General features: G+C 46.2%; 1 pseudogene and 2 gene segments (V, D, J or C); all 3 read right to left on the bottom strand.

Moving 5' to 3' along the window:
- The window catches only part of LOC145530217 (Ig mu chain C region membrane-bound form-like), a 193,135-nt gene that overhangs the window by 102,467 nt on the left and 66,165 nt on the right, over positions 1-24,503 (bottom strand).
- LOC145530219 (Ig alpha-1 chain C region-like) overlaps positions 1-24,503 on the bottom strand; it is a 275,477-nt gene that overhangs the window by 239,534 nt on the left and 11,440 nt on the right.
- On the bottom strand, positions 10,238-14,425 carry LOC145530048 (uncharacterized; annotated as a pseudogene).

Here is a 24,503-nt window from a genome sequence, read left to right as displayed (position 1 = left end):
TGGAAGTCCTAGCTACAGCAATCAGAGAAGAAAAGGAATAAAAGGAATCTAGATGGTAAAAGAAGAAGTAAAGTTCTCACTGTTTGCAGATGACATGATGTTGTCCATAGGAAACCCTAAAGATAGTATCAGAAAATTACTAGAGCAAATTAGTGAATTTAGCAAAGTTGCAGGATACAAAATCAATACACAGAAATCACTTGCATTTCTATATACTAACAATGAAAAATCAGAAGGAGAAATTAAGGAATCAATCCCATTCACCACTGCAACAAAAAGAATTAAATATCTAGGAATAAACTTACCTATGGAGACAAAAGAACTATCCACAGACAATTATAAGACACTGAAGAAAGAAATCAAAGCCGACAGGAACAGATGTAGAGATATTCCCTGTTCCTGGGTACGAAGAATCAATATTGTGAAAATGAGTATACTACCAAATGCAATCTACAGATTCAATGTGATCGCTATCAAATTACCAAGGGCATTTTTCACTGAACTAAAACAAAAACTTTCCCAATTCATATAGAAACACAAAAGACCCTGAATAGCCAAAGCAGTCTTGAGAAAGAAGAATGGAGCTGGAGGAATCAACCTTCCTGATTTCAGATTATACTACGAAGCTACAGTCATCAAGACAGTATGGTACTGGCACACAAATAGAAATTTAGACCTATCGAAGAAGTTAGCAAGCCCAGAAATAAACCCATGAACCTATGAGTCCCTTATTTTTTGACAAATGAGGCAAGAATATACAATGGAGCAATGAGAGCCTCTTCAATAAATGGCGCTGGGAGAACTGGACAGCTACATGTAAAAGACTATTATTGGAACACTTCCTAATACCGTACACAAAGATAAACTCAAAATGGATTAAAGAGCTAAATATAAGACCAGAAACTATAAAACTCTTAGAGGAAAACAGGCAGAACACTCGATGACAAAAATCATAGCAAGATCCCCTACGACCCATTTTGTAGAGTAACGGAAATAAAAACAAAAGTAAGCATGTCAGACCTGATTAAACTTAAAAGCCTTTGCACAGCAAAGGGAACTATAAGCATGGCAAAAAGGCAACCCTCAGAATGGGGGAAAATAATAGGAAAAGCAACAAGTGACAAAGCATTAATTTCCAAAATCTACAAGCAGCACACACAACCCAACACCAGAAAAAAACAACCCAATTAAAAAGTTGGAAAAAGACCTAAACAGACATTTCTCCAAAGAAGACATACAGATGGCTAAGAAACACATGACGAGGTGCTCGACGTTACTCATTACTAGAGAAATGCAAATCAAAACCACAATGAGATATCACCTCACACCAGTCAGAATGGACATCAGCCAAAAGTCTACAAACAATAAATTCTGAAGAGGGCTTGGGGAAAAGGGAACGCTCTTGCACCGCTGGTGGGAATGTAAATTGATACAACCACTGTGTAAGACATTATGCTGCGGCTGCTGCTAAGTCACTTCAGTCGTGTCTGACTCTGTGCGATCCCATAGACTGCAGCCCACCAGGCTCCCCCTTCCCTGGGATTCTCCAGGCAAGCATACTGGAGTGGGTTGCCATTTCCTTCTCCAATGCATGCATGCATGCTAAGTCTCTTCAGTTGTGTCCGAATCTGTGTGACCCTATGTACAGCAGCCCACCAGGCTTCTCCATCCACAAAATTCTCTAGGCAAGAATACTGGAGTGGGTTGCCATTTCCTTCTCCGGTAAGACAGTATGGAGATTCCTTAAAAAACTAGGAATAAAACCACCATACGACCAAACAACCCCACTGCTAGGCATATATCCTGAGGAAACCAAACTTGAAAAAGACATATGTAACCCATTATTCATTGCAGCACTACTTACAATAGCTAGAACATGGAAGCAGCCTAGATGTCCATCGACAAATTAATAGATAAAGAAGTTGTGGTACTTATACACAATGGAATATTACTCAGCAATAAAACAGAACACATCTGAATCACTTCTGATGAGGTGGATGAACCTAGAACGTATTACACAGAGTGAAGTAAATCAGAAAGCAAAGATAAATATCGTATTCTAATGTATATATAATGGAATATATGGAATCTAGAAAAATGGTACTGAAGAATTTACTTATAGGACAGCACAACTGCACTCATCTCACATGCTAGCAACGTAATGCTCAAAATTCTCCAAGCCAGGCTTCAGCAATACTTGAGCATCCAGATGTTCAAGCTGGTTTTAGAAAAGGCAGAGGAACCAGAGATCAAATTGCCAACATCTGCTGGATCATCGAAAAAGCTAGAGAGTTCCAGGAAAACATCTATTTCTGCTTTATTGACTATGCCAAAGCCTTTAACTGTGTGGGTCACAATAAACTGTGGAAAATTCTGAAAGAGATGGGAATACCAGACCACCTGACCTGCCTCTTGAATAGTCTGTATGCAGATCAGGAAGCAACAGTTAGAACTGGACATGGAACAACAGACTGGTTCCAAATAGGGAAAGGAGTACGTCAAGGCTATATATTGTCACCCTGCTTATTTAACTTGTATGCAAAGTACATCATGAGAAACTTTGGGCTGGATGAAGCACAAGCTGGAATCAAGATTGCCAGGAGAAATATCAATAACCTCAGATATGCAGATGACACCACCCTTATGCTAGAAAGTGAAGAAGAACTAAAGAGCCTCTTGATGAAAGTGAAAGAGGAGACTGAAAAAGTTGGCTTAAACCTCAACATTCAGAAAACTAAGATCATGGCATCTGGTCCCATCACTTCGTGGGAAATAGATGGGGAAACAATGGAAACAGTGGCTGACTTTATTTTTCTGGGCTCCAAAATCACTGCAGATGGTGACTGCAGCCATGAAACAAAAAGACGCTTACTTCTTGGAATAAAAGTCATGGCCAATCTAGACAGCATATTAAAAAGCAGAGACATTACTTTGTCAACAAAGGTCCATCTAGTCAAGGCTATGGCTTTTCCAGTGGTCATGTATGGATGTGAGGGATGGACTATAAAGACAGCTGAGCGCCGAAGAACTGATGCTTTTGAACTGTGGTTTGGAGAAGACTCTTGAGAGTCCCTCGGACTGCAAGGAGACCCAGCCAGTCCATCCTAAAGGAGATCAGTCCTGGGTGTTCATTGGAAGGACTGATGTTGAAGCTGAAACTCCAATACTTTGGCCACCTGGTGCGAAGAGCTGACTCATTTGAAAAGACCCTGATGCTAGGAAAATTGAAGGCAGGAGGAGAAGGGGATGACAGAGGATGTGATGGTTGGATGGCATCGCCGACTCAATGGACATGAGTTTGAGTAAACTCTAGGAGTTGGTGACTCACAGGGAGGCCTGGCCTCCTGCAGTTCATGGGGTCGCAAAGAGTCAGACATCACTGAACGACTGAACTGAACTGAACTGAATGGAGATAGAGACATAGAGAATAGATTTATGGACATGGGGATAGGGGAGGAGAGGGTGAGACGTATGGAAAGAATAATATGGAAACTTGTATTACTGTATGTAAAATACATAGCCAATGGGTATTTGCTGTAAGGCTCAGGAAACTCAGATATGGGCTCTGTATCAACTTAGGGGGTGGGTTGGGGAGGGGGATGGGAGGGAAGTTCACAAGGGAGGAGATATATGTATACCTATGGCTGATTCATGTTGAGGTTTGACAGAAAACAACAAAGTCTGTAGAGCAAATATCCTTCAGTAAAAAAATTAATTAATTGAAAAAAATGATGGTGAGACTCAGAGTTGTATTGAGCTTCTTTGACAAGAAGAAAAATAAAACAGAAAACACACAATTAATGAGTATTGGATTATGTGTGTGTGTTGTTATATGATCCACACAGATACACACACACACACACACACACACACACACACAGACAACTATGTTTAAAGCAAAATAAAAACTATGTAAAGATTTAGGAAAGCAATGTAAACCACAATAATGAAATGTTAAGGACACAAAAGAGGTTTTCCAGGGAAGCGATGGGGTGGGAAGATAAGTCACAGATTCTGAGTTTCCTCCCAGCAGCGCCCCCAGTGCGCCTGCTCCTGGGCCCAGACCTGACCGTGGTGGGCCCCGCGCGCCCCCTGCTGGTCCTGGGCCCCTCTGCAGGGAGGTTTTTGTCTGGGCTCACACTGACTTCCCCTCACTGTGCCTCTTGTACAGTAAGTAGTACACGGCTGTGTCCGCAGTTGTCACGCTGCTCAGTGACAGAGAGACTTGGCTCTTGGAGGTGTCCTTGGTGATGCTGAGCCGGGATTTCAGGGCTGGGTTGTAGTATGTGCTTCCACCGCTGCCTATACCACCAACCCACTCCAGCGCCTTCCCTGGAGCCTGGCGGACCCAGCCTACAGCATAGCTGCTTAATGAGAATCCAGAGACGGTGCAGGTGAGGGAGAGGGTCTGTGAGGGCTTCACCAGGCTGGGTCCCGACTCCTGCAGCTTCACCTGGGACAGGACCCCTGTGGACAGAGAGAAGCACGGTGACTCGGGGGCTCAGATGCAGCTTCCCCGCGTGTCCATGTCTGACCCAGAGACACTCACCTCCCGGAGCTGACAGCACAAAGAGGAAGGTCCACAGCGGGTTCATCTTCGAGCAGATGAGAGTCACCACTGCCCAGATCTCTTCAGGCCTGAGGGGAAGCCTGAATTTAAGTGACCCGGTGCTTTGTTTCCACCTGGTGACCTGGGCGGATATTTGCATATGGGCGGGAGCTCTGTATAAAAAGCAGAATGTAGTGAAGGGAGGCCCTGTCTCTGGGGCTCCCCTGTGAGGAGGTGCTGACTGTGCCCTCAGAGAACTCAGCCCCCTCCTGGGGACCCCCTCCCCACGCCAGGGAGACTGCTTACCGAGGAATGGAATGATGAGGGAGGGCTGGTTGGGGAAGATGATGCTGTCAGGGAACAATGGCAGATTTGGGAAGAGACTTGAACGCCATGGAGCTGCTTACCTTTACTCCTCAAACGCCCAGCGCACACTCAGGGACCACCGAGTTGTCAGACACAAGCTCTTATTTTTTTCTTTTCTGATTAGCTTATGTTTACTTACTCCATATTCAAACATTAGAGACAAAATATACAAGTAATAATCACATTGAATACAAATAGAGTTGGGTCCAAATGAATGTTTATCAGAATTCCCAAAGCATTTATATTTCCCTTACCTTTCATGACTATTTTTGCATCTGGAACAGTTTAAATATCATGAAGAATCACTCTAGGGATGGTTTATTCATAGTAATTAAACACAGCATTATTTTTGTGACAAAGTAGACATTTCTGCTGAGATGCTCGTCTTCCCAGCATGGCTGACTTGCCCAGGGGCCTGCCCTGCATTTTCCTGTGCACAACGAGTGTCTGCAGGAACACGTGAACCTCAGGACCCCCTCCCTGAGGGTGGACACTGAGGACCCCAAGGCTACCGGACCTGAGGACAGATAGCTCCTGGGAGCTCCTCAGTGCCCCAACATGCTGGCAGGTGCCCTGGTCACTGTGCACAGACTCCCTCCTCCTCCAGGTGATTCTTTCTTCCTCGCTGTGTCCGTGCCATGAGATGGGAGCTCAGGGAACATAGTTCCCGCCACGGTGGTGAGAGGACATGCATGGTTCTTGGGAGTAAAGCTTCAGAGCGAACGGCGTGCAGAGGGTGAGGGCGGCAAGGTCAGGGGAAAGCCCCCCCTCGGGAAGCCGGTTCCCTTGCAAACCCCCCTGAGAGCAGCTTTCCCGCGTCCTCGGTCTCTGCGTCCTGGACGGAGCCTGGGCTCCTATGAGTCAGCAGGGCTGGAGAGCAGAGCACAGCTCCCCTGTCTGCCTGTGGCCCTGAGGCTGTGGCCTCAGCCCCTGCATTTCAGTCTGTGAGGAGGTAGACTGGGGATGTTGACCGTCAGAGCATATCTGGACTTTACAGTGGGTTTGCCAGGGCTGGTGAGTGCTGTCATCAGTGTCATCAGTGGTGTTATCTCTCCGGGAGCCAGAAAAGACCAGTGTGTGTCCGTGTCTCTGATGCCACCCTGTCCATGTAACCCTGGTCCACTCCTTCCTGAGAGATCAACACTGCAGCTTTGTGACAGGTCAGCTCTCCCTCAGCCCGGGGATCTCACCTGTACACCGACTGAAGTGGAAACTGCTGCCTATGAAAAACCCTTTCCTCCATTCCATTTCATGAAGAGAGTCCTTAAATGTACCATATTACTTCTCTCTTTTCAATAACATTCATTGTTGGTGCTGTTCAGTTGCTCAGTTGTGCCCGACTGTTTGTGACCCCATGGACGGCAGTATGGTTCCCTGTCCTTCACCATCTCCCAGAGCTTGCTCAAACTGATGCCATCCAACCATCTCATTCTCTGTCATCTCCTTCTCCTCCTGCCTTCTATCTGTCCCAGCATCAGCGTCTTGTCTAGCGAATTGGCTCTTCCCATCAAGTGGCTTAAGTATTGGAACTTCAGCTTCAGCATCAGTCCTTCCAATGAACATTCAGACTGATTTCCTTTAGGATGGACTGATTTGATATCCTTTCAGTCTCAGGGACTCTCAAGAGTACCACAGTTTGAAAGCATCAATTCTTCAGCTCTCAGCCTTCTTTATGGTCCAATTCTCACATGCTTACATGACTAATGGACAAACCAAAGCTTGGAGTATACGGACCTTTGCTGGCAAAGTAATGAATCTACTTTTTAATACATTGTCTAGGATTGTCAGGGCTTTTCTCCCAGGAGCAAAGCATCTTTTCATCTTACGGCTTCAGTCATCCACAGTGATTCTGGACCCAAGAAAATAAAGTCTTTCACTGATTCCATTGTTTCCCTACATATATGTCATGAAGTGATGGTACCAGATGCCTTGATCTTAGTAATCTGAATGCTGAGCTTTAGGCCAGCCTTTTCACTCTCCTCTTTCACCTTTGTCAAGAGGCTCTTTAGTTCCTCTTTGGTTTCCGCCATAAGAGTGGTGTCATCTCCATATCTGAGGTTATTGATATTTCTACTGGAAATCTTGATTTCAACCTGTGATTCCAGCTCGGCATTTTGCATGATGTACACTGCATATAAGTTAAATAAACAGGGTGACAATTTAGAGCCTTGATGCACTCCTTTCCTATTCTTGATCCAATCTGTTCTTCCATGATCTGTTCTAACTATTGCTTTTTGATCTGCATACAGTTTTCTCAGGAGGCAGGTTAATGTGGTCTGGTATCCCCATCTCTTTAATAATTTTCCACACTTTGTTGTGATCCACACAGTCAAAGGCTTTAGCATAGTCATGAAGCATTAGTAGATGTTTTTCTGAAATTCTTTTGCTTTTTCTATGATCCAATGGATGTTGGCAATCTGATCTCTGGTTCCATTACCTTTTCTAAATCCAGCTTGTATATCTGGAAGTTCTCAGTTCATGTACTGTTGAAGCCTAGCTTGGAGGATTTTGAGGATTGGGGGACCTTGCTAGCATGTGAAATGAGTGCAATTGTGCAGTAGTTTGACCATTCTTTGGCATTGCCCTTTCTTGGGATTAGAATGAAAAATGACATTTACCAGGCCCGTGGCCACTGTTGAATTTTCCAAATTTGCTGACATATTGAGTGCAGCACTTTCACAGCATCACCTTTTAGGATTTGAAATAGCTCAGCTGGAATACTATCACCTCCACTAGCTTTGTTCATAGTGATACTTCCTAAGGCCCAGTTGACTTGACAATCCAGGATATCTGATTCTAGGTGAGTGATCATACCATCCTGATTATCAGTGTCATGAGGATCTTCTTTGTATAGTTCTTCTGTGTATTCTTGCCACCTCTTCTTAATATCTTCTGCTTCTGTTAGGTCCCTACCATTTCTGTCCTTCATTGTGCCCATCTTTGCATGAAATATTTCCTTGGTATCTCTAATTTCCTTGAAGAGATCTCTAGTCTTTCCCATTCTATTGTTTTTCTCTATTTCTTTGCATTGTTCACTTAAGAAGGCTTTCTTATCTCTCCTTCCTCCTCTTTGAAACTCTACTATCAGATGGGTATATCTTTCCTTTTCTCCTTGGCCTTTCACTTGTTTTCTTTTCTCAGTCTTTTGTAAGGCCTCCTCAAACATCTTCTATCTTTTCAATAATATGAGTGAGTAAATTAATTCAGAAAGAACCTGCCCTGCCTGTGTATAGGTAATAAGACATTCAACAAAAGCAGGAAGAGCAAGAATCACAGGCCACATCTAGACTCTCTGGTCTGGACCTGAAAACTGAGCCGATGCTGTGAGGCAGGGAAGGGAAGGTGTGGCCTCCAACACCTGGAGCAGGTGAGACTGTTGTTATTCACCAAGGGGCATCAGGACCTGCATTTGCAGAGATGCCCCAGCATCTGACCTGGACTTCATGAGCTGGTGGAGTTAGGAGACTCATATAATTTCCTGTTCTCATAGAAGGAAATATAACAGGTCCTAGGGTTCAGGGACCTCTTCTGCACACAGATGTGTTGTGTCAGAACAAGGGTCTGTGGGTTCGTGTGTGAGTTCAGTCTGTGAGTTCAATGTGTGAAGATGTGGCCTCACACCACAGAATTTTTAATTTGAAATGTTATTTCATTTAATTACAAGGAAGTCTGTGGAAAATATTTATAATGAAAATTAAGCATGTCAGAATGCTGTTGCACACTTTTGCACACGGGCTCCTACAAACAAATGATAAGGCACTGATGGAGGTGCTCAGGCACGCCTGACTCTCTGAGACCCCTGGGCTGCGTCACGCCAGGCTCCCCGTCCACCAGTGTCTCCAGCGCTGCTATCCAGCCACAGCGTCCTCTGTCGTCCCCTTCTCCTTCTGCCGTCAATCTTTCCCAGCATTAGTCTTTCTAAGTGGGTCAGCCCTTTGCATCAGGTGGCCACCGTATTGGAGCTTCAGCATCAGCATCAGTCCTTCCAATGAGTATTTAGGGTTGATTCCTTTTCAATTGACTGGTTTGATCTCCTTGCAGTCAAGGGAAACTCAAGACTCTTCTCCTGCACCACATTTCATATGCATCAATTTTTCAGCTCTGTACTTCAGTAGAGCCCTTTACACTGAAGATTCTCCTAGATACGGTGGACTCTCCTCATTGTAGGAGCACACAGCAGACCCGAAGCTTTCAAAACAAGCCATGGCCTTGCACAGTGGGCATCTTCCACCCAGGTTTCTGGGCTAAACCGCCCTCTAATCCCATCATGAATTTAATGGTATCGTTGCTTGCTTACAGGTCACCAGTCCTCTTGCTTTCTAAGGACTCGGGTTATCCCACCCTTAGTGATTGTTTACCTCTTTATTCCATCCTTTCTTATTCTGGTTAAGAAGAATAAAATGTCAGACTCTGTATTTTGATGACTACTGACCCCTTAAGGCTTATTCCTCCTTTTCTCCTCTGCCCACACACTGGAGATTCAATAAGAAACATGGTTTCTCTCTTTTGATTCAGGTGTGAGACTGAACTCATAGGAGCCTCTCCTGTGAGCAGGACTCTCATCGCTCCAACACCCCTGAACCCGAGTAGAAGCAGGTGTCTTGATCAGGTCTGCACTCCTGACTCAGTCATCATTTCTGATTTGCTGGGAGGATTTCCCTCTTCTCGAAAGACACCTGGATACAGGACATGATGAAGGGTTTGGTAGTAAATCCCCTGGGTGTGTGTGTGTGTGTGTGTGTGTGTGTGTGTGTGTGTGTGTGTCTATGTGTGCACGGGCACATACTCAGGATGAACCAAGACTTGCTGTGGTTCTTCACCCTTTCACCGTGTCCACCGAACTTGACGCTGAGGGTGCGTGTACAGACACCAGCACCAGCACCAGGGGGCTGTCTCCTCTTGTCGTGGATTCCTGTCTCTGCTGCCTGATTTCCACCAGGTACATTGTGCGGCTACTTTCTGACAGGCTTGCTTACTGACCTGTGCTGAGCTGCACTCTTGAGTCCCATAGAGTCCCTTGCATGGATTTAGCTGACTTACTTCCATAGATTTGAAAATTACTTGGAATTTGGGGACAGAAGAAAGTGACAGTAAGTGACTCTGCTTTTCTGCATGAGAAAATGATTTTCTCTTATTCCAACAAATCTTTCTAGGTCAAAGAACTAAGAGCTAAAAAAGAGAATATTGAGGCCGGAGATGTTCCCCAAGGGGAAGTATTGTATGTAGAGGAAAACACAGATCCTGACAGGAAGCCAGCCCTTAACCTCCATCTGCACCTGCTCCTGGGGATGAAACAATTGTGGGTCCCAAGCATCCCCCGGCCTATCTCCTGCAGGCTGCCTTGAGTCTGGGCTCACACTGACTTCCCCTCCCTGTGTCTCTTACACAGTAATACGTGGCTGTGTCCTTAGTGGTCACAGAGCTCAGCTGCAGGGAGAACTGGTTCTTGGATGTGTCTCTGCAGATGGAAGTGTGGCTCTTGAGGGATGGGTGTAGTAAGTGTTGCCACCAGAAATAACGGCTCACATCCACTCTACCCCTTTTTCCTGGGGGCTGGTGGATCCAACTCCAGCAGTAACCACTGATATGGAGTAACCAGAGGCAGCACAGGTGAGGGAGAGCGTCTGCGAGGGCTTCACCAGTCCTGGGCCCGACTCCTGCAGCTGCACCTGGGACAGGACGCCTGGGGACAAGGAGATGAGTCCCTGTCAGTCACCTGCAGCCACACCCATCCCCATAGACCTGAGTCTGCCCTGAGACCCTCACCCTGGGGAGTGGCATCAGACAGAGGAGAAGCCTCAACTTCTAGCCCAGAGCTCTGCCATCCCTAGACCTCGGTCCTGTGTGAGCGGAGCTCTGTGAGCACCCACAGCCCACGGGTAGATCTTACTCTCGAGAATGGAGGAAAATTTGCATGTGGGTGAAGCTTGTCCTTATAAGTTGAGTAAGGCTGCATTAGGCTCCACTCATCCAGCTGGGACGTTTGATTTCTCTCGGCCTGGCCCTCGGGTCTGGAACACTTGATCTGTGTGGGACGTTGGGAACAGATCATGGCATCGCATCAGCTCTCTGATCACTAGAATAACCCTACACAAGACGAGGGAACGTGAAGTTGCTCCATCGTGTCCGACTCTTCGCGACCCCGTGGACGGGAGCCCACCTCGCTCCGCCGTCCACGGGGTTTCCCAGGCGAGAGGACGCGAGCGGCTGCCATGTCCTTCTCTACACAGGAGGAGTGGGTTTCTACAATTTTAATTTCTTGCACCATTCAAGCAGCTGTTTTCATCGATTACAATTCTCTCCAGACAATTTCTGAAATTCAGATAGAAAGCAAAAATGTTTTCTTCATCAATTATGAAGACCATATAGGTTTTATTTCTTAATCTCTGAATATGGTTAATTGATTAATTGATTAATTTGTACATATTTGTACACATTGAAGAATCCTGCATCCTTGGATAATCCATCTTCGTCACGCTGTTGTATTCTTTTAATGTGTCGCTGGATTCTGTTTACTAGTATATTGTTGAGAGATTTTGCATTCTTGCGTGTCAGTAATTTTGGCCCTAATTTTCTGCTTTGTGACATCTTTGTCTTCCTGTCGTTTCAGGGTGACGATGGCCTTGTAGAAAGAGCTTGAGAGTGTTTCTCTCTCTGAATTAAAAAAGAAAAAACAGTCTGAGGATAGGTGTTAGCTCTTCTCTGAATGTCTGAATGATTTCTCCTCTGAAGCCATCTGATTGTGGACTTTGGTTTGTTGGACCACTGTTAATCACATCTTCAATTCCATTACTTGTATTTGGTCTGTCCGTATTTTCTATTTCTTCCTGGTGGATTCTTTGAAGCTTATATCTTTTTAAGAATCTGTCCATTATTTCCAGGTTATTCATTTTTAGCTGAGCGTGAGGGGAGGTGTGGCTAAGGAATAAGAGGGCAATCTCTCCTTTTGCGGTGTGCTCTGAGCGGTGGCACTTACAGGGTGGCTTTCTAATTTCAGCAGCTGCGAAACACGCCAAAGAGAACAAGGGCTCTTGCAGCTTGGACGGTGCTAGTTTTAGCAGCTGTGGACTCTGTGGATATGAACACGAGGGGGCTGGGTCAGAGGAGTGTCCGTGTTGCCTCCATAGCTCCCAGAGCAGGTCCAGGTGCAGTCCAGGTAGCTGAGCTCCAGGACCTGCGCTGGTGATCAGGGGAAAGCTACGCACAAGAGCCACCAGGGCCAGCTGCTTGCATGTCGGTTTTGTTCACTCGCTACGTTGTGTCTGATTCTTGTTTGGCACCATGGACTGTTGCGCATCAGGCTCCTCTGTCAATGGGATTTCCCAGGCAGGAACACTGAAGTGGGTTTCTGTTTCCTTCTTTTGGGCCCAGGAATTGAACCCGGGTCCCCTTCGGGGCAGGCAGATTCTTCATCACTGAGCCACCTGACAAGCCATAATTGCCAGCATACTCAGAGATACCTTGGTACTGAGAGCAGTGCCAATAGCAGCTCAATGGTCCTTTCTTAATCCACTTTAGTTCATAGCAATCAATACGCCATTGAGGCCCATTTTGGAGTGAGCTACCCTGGGCCCTGACACTCAGTAGCTGTTTTATTATTACTTTTTTCTACACAAGCACAAGTAGAATGTGATGTAGGAATTGGTTTCCCTGCATCTTACACATGTGAAGCTAACCTGCAGTCTGGACTTGCAGGTGATGTGCTGGAGGGCACACATCAGGGCCCAGTGAGCCCTCTTGTCTGTGCCTGCGCTTCTCACACTGGACCTGGCTGCCCCTACAGGGGATGCTGGACAGCGGTGGATGTGCCTAATGAGGCTCAGGTCTCTTCCTGGAAGGAAAAGATGTGTGATTTTCCTGCATTCTAGAGCTCCCTTAAGATGCTGTGGTAAAGAAAGGATTACAGATTGGTTTTCAGCGCTTTTCTGAAAGTGCATGTAACTATCTGCCTGACTAGAACCTTTTCAGCAGCTGTCTGTGTGTCTAGTGGTAATCGCTTTGATGGTGAATATTTTACAGAAAGCAGACTGCACAGTAGCACAGGATGTAGGTGTTGTCGAAGCCTGTGGAGATTCTACTGGGCCTGGAAGCAAGTAGCACGAGAGGAGCACGCACACTCACATCCCCTGTAACTGGCATCACTCCCAGTGACCCACTGAGGACTCCGTGGTGCTGCCTGGGCATTTATGTAGGAGACCAGGAAGCAATTCAAGAGCGTCCATCCTGGCAGGGACAGCTGGTCTACCAGGAGTGCAGGGCTAAGATCTCACAATGAGGAGGGAAAATCTGTTCAACTTTTCATAAATCCACTAGGATTCTTTTGAAACAGTTTGAGAAGACTCTTGAGAGTCATTTGGACTGCAAGGAGATCCAATCAATCCATCCTAAAATAGATCAATCCTGGGTGTTCATTAGAAAGACTGATGTTGAAGCTGAAACTCCAATACTTTGGCCACCTCATGCGAAGAGTTGACTCATTGGAAAAGACCCTAATGCTGGGTAGGATTGGGGGTGGGAAGAGAAGGGGATGACAGAAGATGAGATGGTTGGATGGCATCACCAACTCGATGGACATGGGTTTGGGTAGACTCTGGGAGTTGGTGATGGACAGGGAGACCTGGCGTGCTGCAATTCATGGGGTCGCAAAGAGTCGGACACGACTGAGCGACTGAACTGAACTGAACTGAATTTAGGAAAGGTTTAGAACAGGGCAACCTGCATATCTAACTGTAAGTGACTCTCTGCCTTTCCTATTTGAGAGACTTTTCTTCCCCTATTTTTCAAAGCCTTTCTAATTCAGAGACTGAATCTCTAACTTTAGAGTCACGTGTCTGGAGAGATTCCCCAGGGAAAACCGCTACATGGAGAGGAGGCCCCAAACCGTGACAGGAAACCAACCCCTCACCTCCGCCTGCACATGCTTCTGTCATTGAAAGGCAAAATTCTGCATTCTGTTTGCCTCCCAGGAGTCTCTTGGCCCCCTGCATTCACAGTCTCTTCCCTTCTCTCTGCAGGGAAGTTTCCATCTGGCGCACACTGGCTTCCCCTCACCGTGTCTCTGGTGCAGTGAAGCAGCGCCCTGGGCTCTGCTCTCAGGCTGTCCATTAGCAGAGTTACTGTGCTCTTCAAGTTGTCTCTAAAGATGGTGAATTGGCCCTTCAGAGAGTCTGCGGAGTATATGTAGTCACTGCCACCACTGATGGATGAGACCCACTCCAGCCCCTCCTCCGTAGCCTGGAGGACCCAGCTCGTGCCACAGGTACCGAAGATGAATCCAGAGGCTGCACAGGAGCGTCTCAGAACCTCCAGGCTTCACCGAGCCTTCTGCAGACTCCACCAGGTGGACCTCACAGTGGACACCTGCAAACACAGAGGCATCCTGAGCAGGAGCCTGCCACACACCCACTGATTCCCTCACTCACATCTACTCTCATCCTCAGGATGCCTTGTTCTTCATCAATTTTCTTGTAAGATAGCAACCAGGACAACACAGCTTAGACCAAACTCCATAGTGAGTGGCCTCTGTTCAGTCCTGATCCCCGAGTGGGAACACCTGGGATCCCGGGGCTGGGGCTCCTCTCCCAGAGCTGCAGGGTCAGGGCAGGGCTGGTTTTCATCAGCAGATGGAGGGCCCTATTTGCATGACCTGCTAGTATATAAGAACTTATATCATCTAATGACATCAGAAAGGACAGAGTTCCAGAGAACTTGCCAGTGTCTTAGATTTGGGGATGTTGATAGTATTTGGGAAATACAATTTTATTTTGTTTTTCCAGAGCAATAACTAACAGCTCATTCTTCTTATGCACACAGTCCTGTGATGTAGGTGTCCTGGTAACCCTCATATTAGAGATATAAACTACACGCAGAAGTGTAGAGGGTTTCTGGAGCATCCAAGGATAAATTCTGCATGATTAGCTTCAGTGTCCGCGTCTGTGCCCTGGGCCAGGCTGCCCCCTGAATCTACTTCAGGACAGAGATGCCTGGGGAGGTTTGCAGAGCCCCCTTCTGTAATCTGAACGTGAGAACTTTGTTCTCTTCCTGTATTTACATAAAATAAATGGAGACAGTAGGGCCCATTAGAAGTAATTTCAAGACTCTAACATTTCATTACTTTTCTTTCACCCCTGAAATTCCAAGTCATCCGTTTTTGCATGTATAACAGCTTTAATGTGGTACTTGAGACAATAAACCACATACACTCTGATAAATACCAACGAAGGCATCATCATTATCAAGAGAGACCAAATCAATTCCTTTCAATATTTTCAGGAGCTTCTGGTTTTCCTCATTCCTGTCCCTTCTCTTCTTCATCCCATCCTGATGTAAACTTCATCTTCCCAAGTTACTTCATTTCAATTTTCAATTTCTAGAATGAACAAAAATTGAATCTTATTATATGTATTTTCATATGAACAGCTTATTTCACTCAATATGGCTGCTTGTAAATGCCACCTTCGTGCTGTGTATACCAGGAATGGTGGTTATTAATGACAGGTGGGGTTTCAAAGAATGATTACAGTCCAACTGCTGTATTCATTAAGATGATGTTTGAGATGGGAATTTTTTCCAGTTTCTGGGCATTACAAGAAGACACAAGAGGCTATTCCTCTTGGAGCCATAGAGAGCAAGAAGCTGAAAAATGTTTCTCCTTCTTATGTTCTTTACCAAAAAAACTCAAAATGGACAACTTACATCTCATCAAAATCTCATCAAATGTTATTGTTTAGTCACTGAGTGGTGTCTGACTCTTTGAGACCCCATGGATGGAAGCACCCCATGTTTTGCTGTCTTACCCCGTCTCCCAGATGTTGCTCAAACTCATGGGTTTGAGTCGGTAATGCCAGCCTACCATCTCATCTTCTGTCGTCCCCCCCTCTCCTACTGCCTCCAATGATTCCCAGCATCAGGGTCTTTTCTAATGAGTTGGCTCTTCCCATCTGGTGGCCAAAGTATTGGAGTTTCAGCTCCAGCATCAGTACTCGCAATGAATGTTAGGATTGATTTCCTTTAGGATTGAGTGGTTTGATCTTCTTGCAGTCCAAGGGATTCTCAAGAGTCTTATCCAACACCACTCTTCCAAAGCATCATTTCTTCAGCGCTCAGCTTTCTTGATAGTCCAACTCTGTCATCCAAACACAACGTATGGAAAAACCATAGCTTTGTGTATAGGGACCTCTGTTGGCAAAGTAATGTCTCTGCTCTTTAATATGCTGTCGAGGTTGCTCATAGCTATTCTTCTGTTAATTTCATGGCCACAGTCACCATCTGCAGTGCCTTTGGAGCTCAAGAAAGTAAAGCTTGTTATGTTTCCACTGTTTCCCCATCTATTATCTATGAAGTGATAATGATCATAGTTCACGGAAGCCATGATCTCAGTTTCTTGAATGTTGGGTTTTGAGCAAGCTTTTTCACTCTCCACTTTCACATGTATCAACAGGCTCTTTATTTCCTCTTCACTTTCTGTCACAAGGGTGGTGTCATCTGCATATCTGAGGTTATTCTTATTTCCCCTGGAAACCTTGATTCAAGTTTGTGCTTCATCCAGCCCAACATTTTAATGTAAGTTAAATAAGCAGAGTGCCAATATACAGCCTTGACGTACTCCTTTCCCAATTTTGAACCAGTCCATTGTTCCCTGTCCAGTTCTAATTATTGCTTCTTGACCTCCATACAGATTTCTCAGGAGGCAGGGAAGGCGGCCTGGTATGCCTATTTATTTGAGAAGTTTTCGTAGTTTGTTGTGACCCGCACAGTCAAAGGCTTTAGGGTAGTCAGTGAAGCAATGTAGATGTTTTTCTCATCGATTTATCAGATAATCACAGTAATAAGACAAGCGATGGATTTACATCCTGGAGAGACAGAAATGCTCAGAGGGTGAAAGAGAAGAATATTAACTTAGCTAGGGCAGAGGCCCCTGAATAGAATCAAACCACCACCAAATTAAACTGAAATGCATTCCGTGAGGTCGAGTGAGGAAAAGGCGCAGTAGCTTTCACGGTCTCCTGACTACTGTCCTCACCGGTGTCAGAATGGTCCTGCTGAAGTGTGACCAGCTGGTGTTGTTCGCCAGGCACACAGGCGTGTCTTCCTACCTGGGAGCCCAGGACTCCTGCCCAAGAACTTAGATCCTCCCTGTGTCTTGCTAGGACGACTGTGTCTGGATTCTGACCTGGGACTGTCTCATAGCACCTCAAACGACAGTGTGACCTTTGTCCAGTCACCAGTCCAACTGTGCCATACACTTACCATTTATGAAATGGGGAAGTAGTCCCATATGGAAACGTGTAAAATGTTCAGGTGTTTTCTGATGCAAAGGAAACAATCACAACATTAGGCAGTTTAAAGTGACAGTCGCCCCTTATTTTGCTAACACTCTGTGCCTTGGGAGAGCCCACCCTGTCCCATGCAGGGTCCCTGCGAGGGTCTCAAGTTCATCTCTAGGCTCTCCTCCTACAATGCACACTCACATGTAAGGAGGGTTGACCTGACTGTAGGCTGGGGCTCACTCAGAGTACGGGGTTGGGCCTCATGTCCTCGTGTGCACATTTCTTGGGCCCAGACTTCATTTCAGCAAAATGACTGGGTCAGCAGAGTGAAGTTATTGGTGCCCTGAGCTTCAGAATGAATTTTTAGATATCAACTCGCAAACATGATTCATAAATCATTTCTAACTTTTTGTATTTATTAAAACTCTGTCCTGACAACAGCAGTGGGAACAATAACACTGACACAGGAATCAAAGCATAGACTTAGAGAATAAACTTTCAAACGTCAGAGTTGACAAATAGACATGTATCATGAACACAGAGTTTGAAGGGTAAATCATGAGAACCGCTGGGCTGGAGGAAGCACAAGCTGGAATCAAGATTGCCGAAAGAAAATCAATAACCTCAGGTTTGCCGATGACACCACCCTCATGGCAGAAAGTGAAGAAGAACTAAAGAGCCTCTTGATGAGAGTGAAAGAGGAGAGTGAAAGAGTTGGCTTAAAGCTCAACATTCAGAAAACTGAGGTCATGGTATCTGGTCCCATCACTTCATGGCAAATAGATGGGGAGACAAAGGTACCAGTGACTGACTTTATTTTTTTTGGGCTCCAATCTCAGTGCAGATGGTGACTGCAGCCATGAAATTAAAAGACACTTGCTTCTTGGAAGAAAAATTATGACTAACCTAGACAGCATATTAAAAAGCAGAGACATTACTCTAACAACAAAGATCTGTCTAGTCAAAGCTATGGTTTTTCCAGTGGTCATGTATGGATGTCAGTGTTGGACTATAAAGAAAGCTGAGCGCTGAAGAATCGATGCTTTTGAACTGTGGTGCTGGAGAAGACTCTTGAGAGTCCCTTGGACTTAAAGGAGATCCAACGAGTCCCTCCTAAAGGAGATCAGTCCTGAAGGTTCATTGGAAGGACTGACAAGAAGCTGAAACTCCAAGAGTTTGGCCACGTGATGCGAAGAACGGACTCATTGGAAAAGATTCTGATGCTGGAAAGATTGAAGGAAGGAGGAGAAGGGCACAACAGAGGATGAGATGGCTGGATCACTTCACCAAATTGATGGACGTGAGTTTGAGCAAGCTCCAGGAGTTGGTGATGGACAGCGAATCCTGGCGTGCTGCGATCCATGCGGTCGCAGAGAGTCAGACAGGACTGAGTGACTGAACTGAAAGTTTCAGCTCTTTACTGAGATGCCTGTTTATTTCTGGATATTCCAGAATGCCGATCTGGATGAAATACAGTGTTCTACGAGTTCTATTTTGTTGCAATATGTGGAAATGTTCTTCTTTTCTCTGCTTCTCAAACTTTCTGGTTGGAAACAGCATCCACGTATTAAGATAAGCCTTAAAGAAGCAAGAGGTCACTAAAGAAAAATTGTAGTTTGTCAAACTCATATGTGACATTTAGTGCATCTGATATTAGAAAAGGGGCTGTGCTTATATCTAGGCTTCACGGTGTCCAAAATTTCCTAAATCCCAAAAATAAATGCCTGAGCGAGGCTCTTCATGGGCGAGTTGACTATTGTTGACATTGGATTTCATAATTCTTTATTATCTAGATGTGCTTCTCTCAACAACTACAATCCCGACCCACTTTCATGGGAGAAATAGATGACAGAGCTTTCAAGTCCTTAAAGGAGAGTTTTAGAGGCCGCATGCCTCTGGCCATCTCAGTTAGCAGACTCCATGCTTCCTTTTGTGTAAAAAATGCAGGGGTTCTCTTGGAGGACTCACTGAAATCAAGGGACCACCACAGACGCATAGGGTGGCAACAGAAGCTGGGGCCTGTGGATCGGCCCATTGCCTTAGAGTCGTTATGGCCACTGCCCTTTTGGCTAAGACCCTTTACCACATTCAGCAAGGCCCAGTGAGCCACCTCACCCCAAGAGGTCTTTTTATTCACTGTTTCTCACAAGACTTCTTCTTCTCGTTGTGACCTTCATACAACTACTCTCCTCCCGCATCACCAGTGACGTCCGTCGTGATTGCTTCACACTCACGGACACCTTCTGACACCTGATCCTCTGGTGTCCCCTTTTTGCTGGCAGTGACTCTCAGAAGACAGACTTAAGCCTCATATTTTGCCAGCTGGCACCTTCATCTATTGGACAAGAGCCCCAGAAGGACTCCTCAACCTCACTGGAAGGACCCTACCAAGCACTGCTAACCAACCCTCCAGAGAACAGGAACTTGGGTCCCCATGACGCACCTGAACAACAGCTGTGCCCTGAACGGACCTGCACCTCAACGGTGACCTGAATATAACGAGATTTCAGAGCTGAAGAGGACATGTCATGAGAACTTTCTACAACATCCGGACCAGAACTATTGGACATTTTCCTGCCAAACCTTGGATGATAATGTGAAATGTCAGGTGCTTTCCAATGACTGTGATCTTGACAACAAGGGGATTTAGTTAAAAAGTGCCCACGAGCTCTCCCTCTTAGTCCTCTTCTTGCCTAAATGCGACATCTACAGACGTACAGTCTGCGCACTTTCCCCCAAACGAGACACTGCCCCCAGAAAAGTGCCTCCTCTCACTGAGAGACAAACGCTTAAAAAGCCTAAGTATCCATCACTTTCTCAGAACAGTCATGAAAAAGTGCATGTGTTTTAAGTTGCTGAAGTCGTGTCTGACTCGGTGCAACCCTATGGACTGTAATCCAGCCGGCTCCTCTGTCCATAGGATTCTCCAGGCAGGAATACTGGAGTGGATTACCATGCCCTTCTCCAGGGGATCTTCCCAACCCAGGGATCGAATCTTCGTCTCCTAACTCTCCTGCACTGTCAGGAGACTTGACCACTAGCAGGTGTTGTTTTTCCTACCAGTAATGCCACCTTGAAAACCCTTGACCAAAAGTGGAAAGTGTAAAAGAATTAGAATAAGCATGAGGAGGAGGAGAAGCAAGAGAAAGTACAGCTAAATAAAACCCAGTAAACAGGAGGCGGAGGTTTCGTGCCCTTGGACAATCCCTGCATCCAACAAGAACAATGTTACCTCTTCTTTTCTGGCAAAAACTCAGCTAAAGGAAAACCAGAGTTTTAGTTACAAGAGCCCTGCCACCTCACTTTTTACCCTGATACAAAAGACAGTCTCTGCACTTCTACTGGGATATTGCATTATAATTGCAGACTCCAATTTGTAATTCTTGGTTGGTCCTAAACAAATTAATTTTTGCTATTGAAATGCCTAGAAATCTGTTTTATGTCCAAATTTTTACTTTCCCTGATACTTTTTATTTTTTATTGGTTCTGTAGTATACTAAGCCGGTCGCCCGGATGGACATATGGACATTCCTGCCACATCCTTGCTTAGAAGAGAGAACGTGGCCACAACCAGCCTGTGAGAGACAAGAGGAAATGAAGATTATCTCACTCCTGCTGAGAAGGCATATGGATATAGGTGAAGGTCATCATTCATTTTGGGGTCAAATTTGGGGTACAGATGTAAATTAGCTAGTATGTGAAGTTGCAAATATGGAGTCCATCAATAATGAGGATAATTTCCTATCAGACATCACATTACAGTCTATAACTCTACAACTTGCAGAATTCAAACTTTTTGTGAAGGTTGACTGAAAGCAGAAGGGTGTGTTTTTTCACTGAACATGTACAGAAACAAAAAAGGTAATATTTAAAGATCTCCTGGGACTTCTTGGGTCGTTCAGTAGACTTGAGAACTTTGGACTCACATGAAAAATGACGGTGAGTCTTAGAGTTGTGTGTGTCGGTACATATTCCACACAGACATATATATACAAGCACAGGTATACTTCAACGAAAAATAAAAACTATGTATGGTTTTATGAAAGCAGTATAAGCCACAATAATGGCACATTGAGGACACAAAAGAGGTTTCCAGGAAATCGCTGGTCAGGAAGAGAAGGCCAGACCCTAACAAGAGTTCCCTCCTAGCGCCCCCAGTGCGCCTGCTCCTGGGCTCAGACCTGACCGTGGTGGGCCCCGCGCACCCCCTGCTGGTCCTGGGCCCCTCTGCAGGGAGGTTTTTGTCTGGGCTCACACTGACTTCCCCTCACTGTGCATCTTGCACAGTAGTACACGGCCGTGTCCTCAGTTGTCACGCTGCTCAGTGACAGAGAGACTTGGCTCTTGGAGGTGTCCTTGGTGATGCTGAGCTGGGATTTCACGGCTGAGTTATAGCATGTGTCTCCATCACCATCTATAGCACCAACCCACTCCAGCGCCTTCCCTGGAGCCTGGCGGACCCAGCCTACAGCATAGCTGCTTAATGAGAATCCAGAGAAGGTGCAGGTGAGGGAGAGGGTCTGTGAGGGCTTCACCAGGCTGGGTCCCGACTCCTGCAGCTTCACCTGGGACAGGACCCCTGTGGACAGAGAGAAGCACGGTGACTCGGGGGCTCAGATGCAGCTTCCCCGCGTGTCCATGTCTGACCCAGAGACACTCACCTCCCGGAGCTGACAGCACAAAGAGGAAGGTCCACAGCGGGTTCATCTTCGAGCAGATGAGAGTCACCACTGCCCAGATCTCTTCAGGCCTGAGGGGAAGCCTGAATTTAAGTGACTCGGTGCTTTGTTTCCACCTGGTGACCTGGGCGGATATTTGCATATGGGCGGGAGCTCTGTATAAGAAGCAGAATGTAGTGAAGGGAGGCCCTGTCTCTGGGGCTCCCCTGTGAGGAGGTGCTGAGTGTGCCCTCAGAGAACTCAGCACCCTCCTGGGGTCCCCCTCCCCACGCCAGGGAGACTGCTTATCGAGGAATGGAATGATGAGGAAGGGCTGGTCAAGGAAGATGATGTGGTCAAATATCAAGCACAGAATTTGGGCCGAGAGTAATCACATGACTCTCGTCTCTTCACTTGTCACCTGCGCAGCGCAGATTCGGTGTCTGCATCGTTGTCAGAAACTCTTATTTATTGTTCTTTTCGCATTAGCTTATGTTCATGAACAGGATATTAAAACATTTGAGGTAAAATACATGTAATATTTGCATTTAGTTGAAGTAAAACTTGATACAATTTAAATTTTATCATAATTCCCAAAGAATTTATTATTTCCCTGATGTGGCTAGGCCATTTCTTCACCAAAAACAGTTTAAAATTAAGAGTTGCTCTGGAGGTGGGATTGTACAAAACAACTTACCATGCAGTTAATTTTCTTGACAAAGTAGTCCTTTCTGCTGAGAGGTCTTCCCAGCATGGCTGACTTGCCCAGGAGCCTGCCCTGCATTTTCCTGTGCACAACGAGTGTCTGCAGGAACACGTGAACCTCAGGACCCCCTCCCTGAGGGTGGACACTGAGGACCCCAAGGCTACCGGACCTGAGGACAGACAGCTCCTGAGAGCTCCTCTGTGCCCCAACATGCTGGCAGGTTCCCTGGTCCCTGTGCACACACTCCCTCCTCCTCCACGTGCTTATTTCTTCCTCGCTGTGTCCCTGCCATGAGATGGGAGCTCAGGGAACATAGTCCCCGCCACGGTGGTGAGAGGACATGCGTGGTTCTTGGGAGTAAAGCTTCAGAGTGAACGGCGTGCAGAGGGTGAGGGCGGCAAGGTCAGAGGAAAGCCCCCCCCCCGGGGGGGGAAGGCGGTTCCCTTGCAAACCCCCCTGAGAGCAGCTTTCCCGGGTCCTGGGTCTCTGCGTCCCGGACTGAGCCTGGGCTCCTATGAGTCAGCAGGGCTGGAGAGCAGAGCACAGCTCCCCCATCTGCCTGTGGCCCTGAGGCTGTGGCCTCATCCCCTGCATTTCAGTCTGTAAGGAGGTAGACTAGGGATGACGACCGTCAGAGCACGTCTGGACTTTACAGTGGGTTTGCCAGGGGTGATGGGTGCTGTCATCAGTGGTGCTATCTCTGCTGGAGCCAGGAACTAGCACCGTCTCTCCATATCTCTGACTGACACCCTGTATATGCAACCCAGGTCCACTCTGGCCCTGAGATATCACCCATGTGGGCCTGGAGCTGGTCAGCACTCCCTAAGCCCACAGTTCTCACCTGTACACTGACTGGGTTACAACCTGTTGAATATGAAATACCCTTTCTAGTCAGGGTTTTGCTATTGCTGTTTTGCACCAGAACCACTTCTGTGCCTGATCTTGTTTCCTGCCACCTGATCTTGCTTTTGGGAGTGGGTTCACCTAACTGGGTCTGTGACCTTTGTGAGGGGCAGGCCTCCAAGAGGTTTGAGGTTTGCTTGATATGTGGCATGTGGGAGACTCCTGAGGATGAGTATAGAATGGTGGGGCTCTGGCATCCAGGTCACTGAGCTTCTGGATGTGTCCTCATTCCTTGGCTCAAACCTTCTTCCGTCTTCAGAGTCAGTGGTGTCTTGTGTTGCATCACCCTAACAGGCATTCCTATCTCAACCTTCAATTGCTAAGAGTCCTGTAACTACATTGGGCCTTCCTGAATAATCCAGTAACTTTTCTATCTCAAGAGACTGAAGGACTCCAGACTGCATTCCCAAATCCATTGCAGTCTGTCTACTATGGGCTTGTTAAGTTTATGGCATTAGAAGGAGAGTGCTGAAATAATGGAGAAGACTCTTGAGAGACCCTTGGATTGCAAGGAGAGCTAACCAATCAATTGTAAAGGAAATCAGCACCAAATATTCTTTGGAGACCCTTATTCTGGGAAAGACTGAAGGCAGGAATAGAAGGGGTCAGGATGAGATGGGATGCCTGACAGATGATGGGATGGCATCACTGGCTCAATGGACATGAGTTTGAGCAATCTCCGGAGCTGGTGATAGACAGGGAGCCTGGCGTGCTGCAGTCCCCGGGGTTGCAAAGAGTCAGATACGATTGAATAACTTAACTGACCTGAACTGAGAGGACATTCCATTAAAAATAGAAGAATACTCAAAAAGTACACTCGAATCATTGTCCAGTGTAGACTACATCTTGGGTAAATCGACCTTCAGTGAATTTAAGAATATTGAGGTTTTATTGAGGGACTCTTTCTACCACAATGATATGAGATTAGATCAGTTACAGAGAAAAAAAACACTAAAATATACAAACACAGGGAGGCTAAAAAATATGCCACTAAATAAGCAGTGACGGGCACAATAAACGACAGAAACGGTACGGACCTAAAAGAAGCAGAA

The sequence above is a fragment of the Giraffa tippelskirchi genome, chromosome 12 (genome assembly GCF_054371585.1).
Source record: "Giraffa tippelskirchi isolate mGirTip1 chromosome 12, T2T-mGirTip1v1.2.pri, whole genome shotgun sequence".
Taxonomy (NCBI): Eukaryota; Metazoa; Chordata; class Mammalia; order Artiodactyla; family Giraffidae; genus Giraffa; species Giraffa tippelskirchi.
The sequence above is the reverse complement of the archived record's forward strand: the minus strand, read 5'-3'. Positions and strand labels throughout refer to the sequence as shown.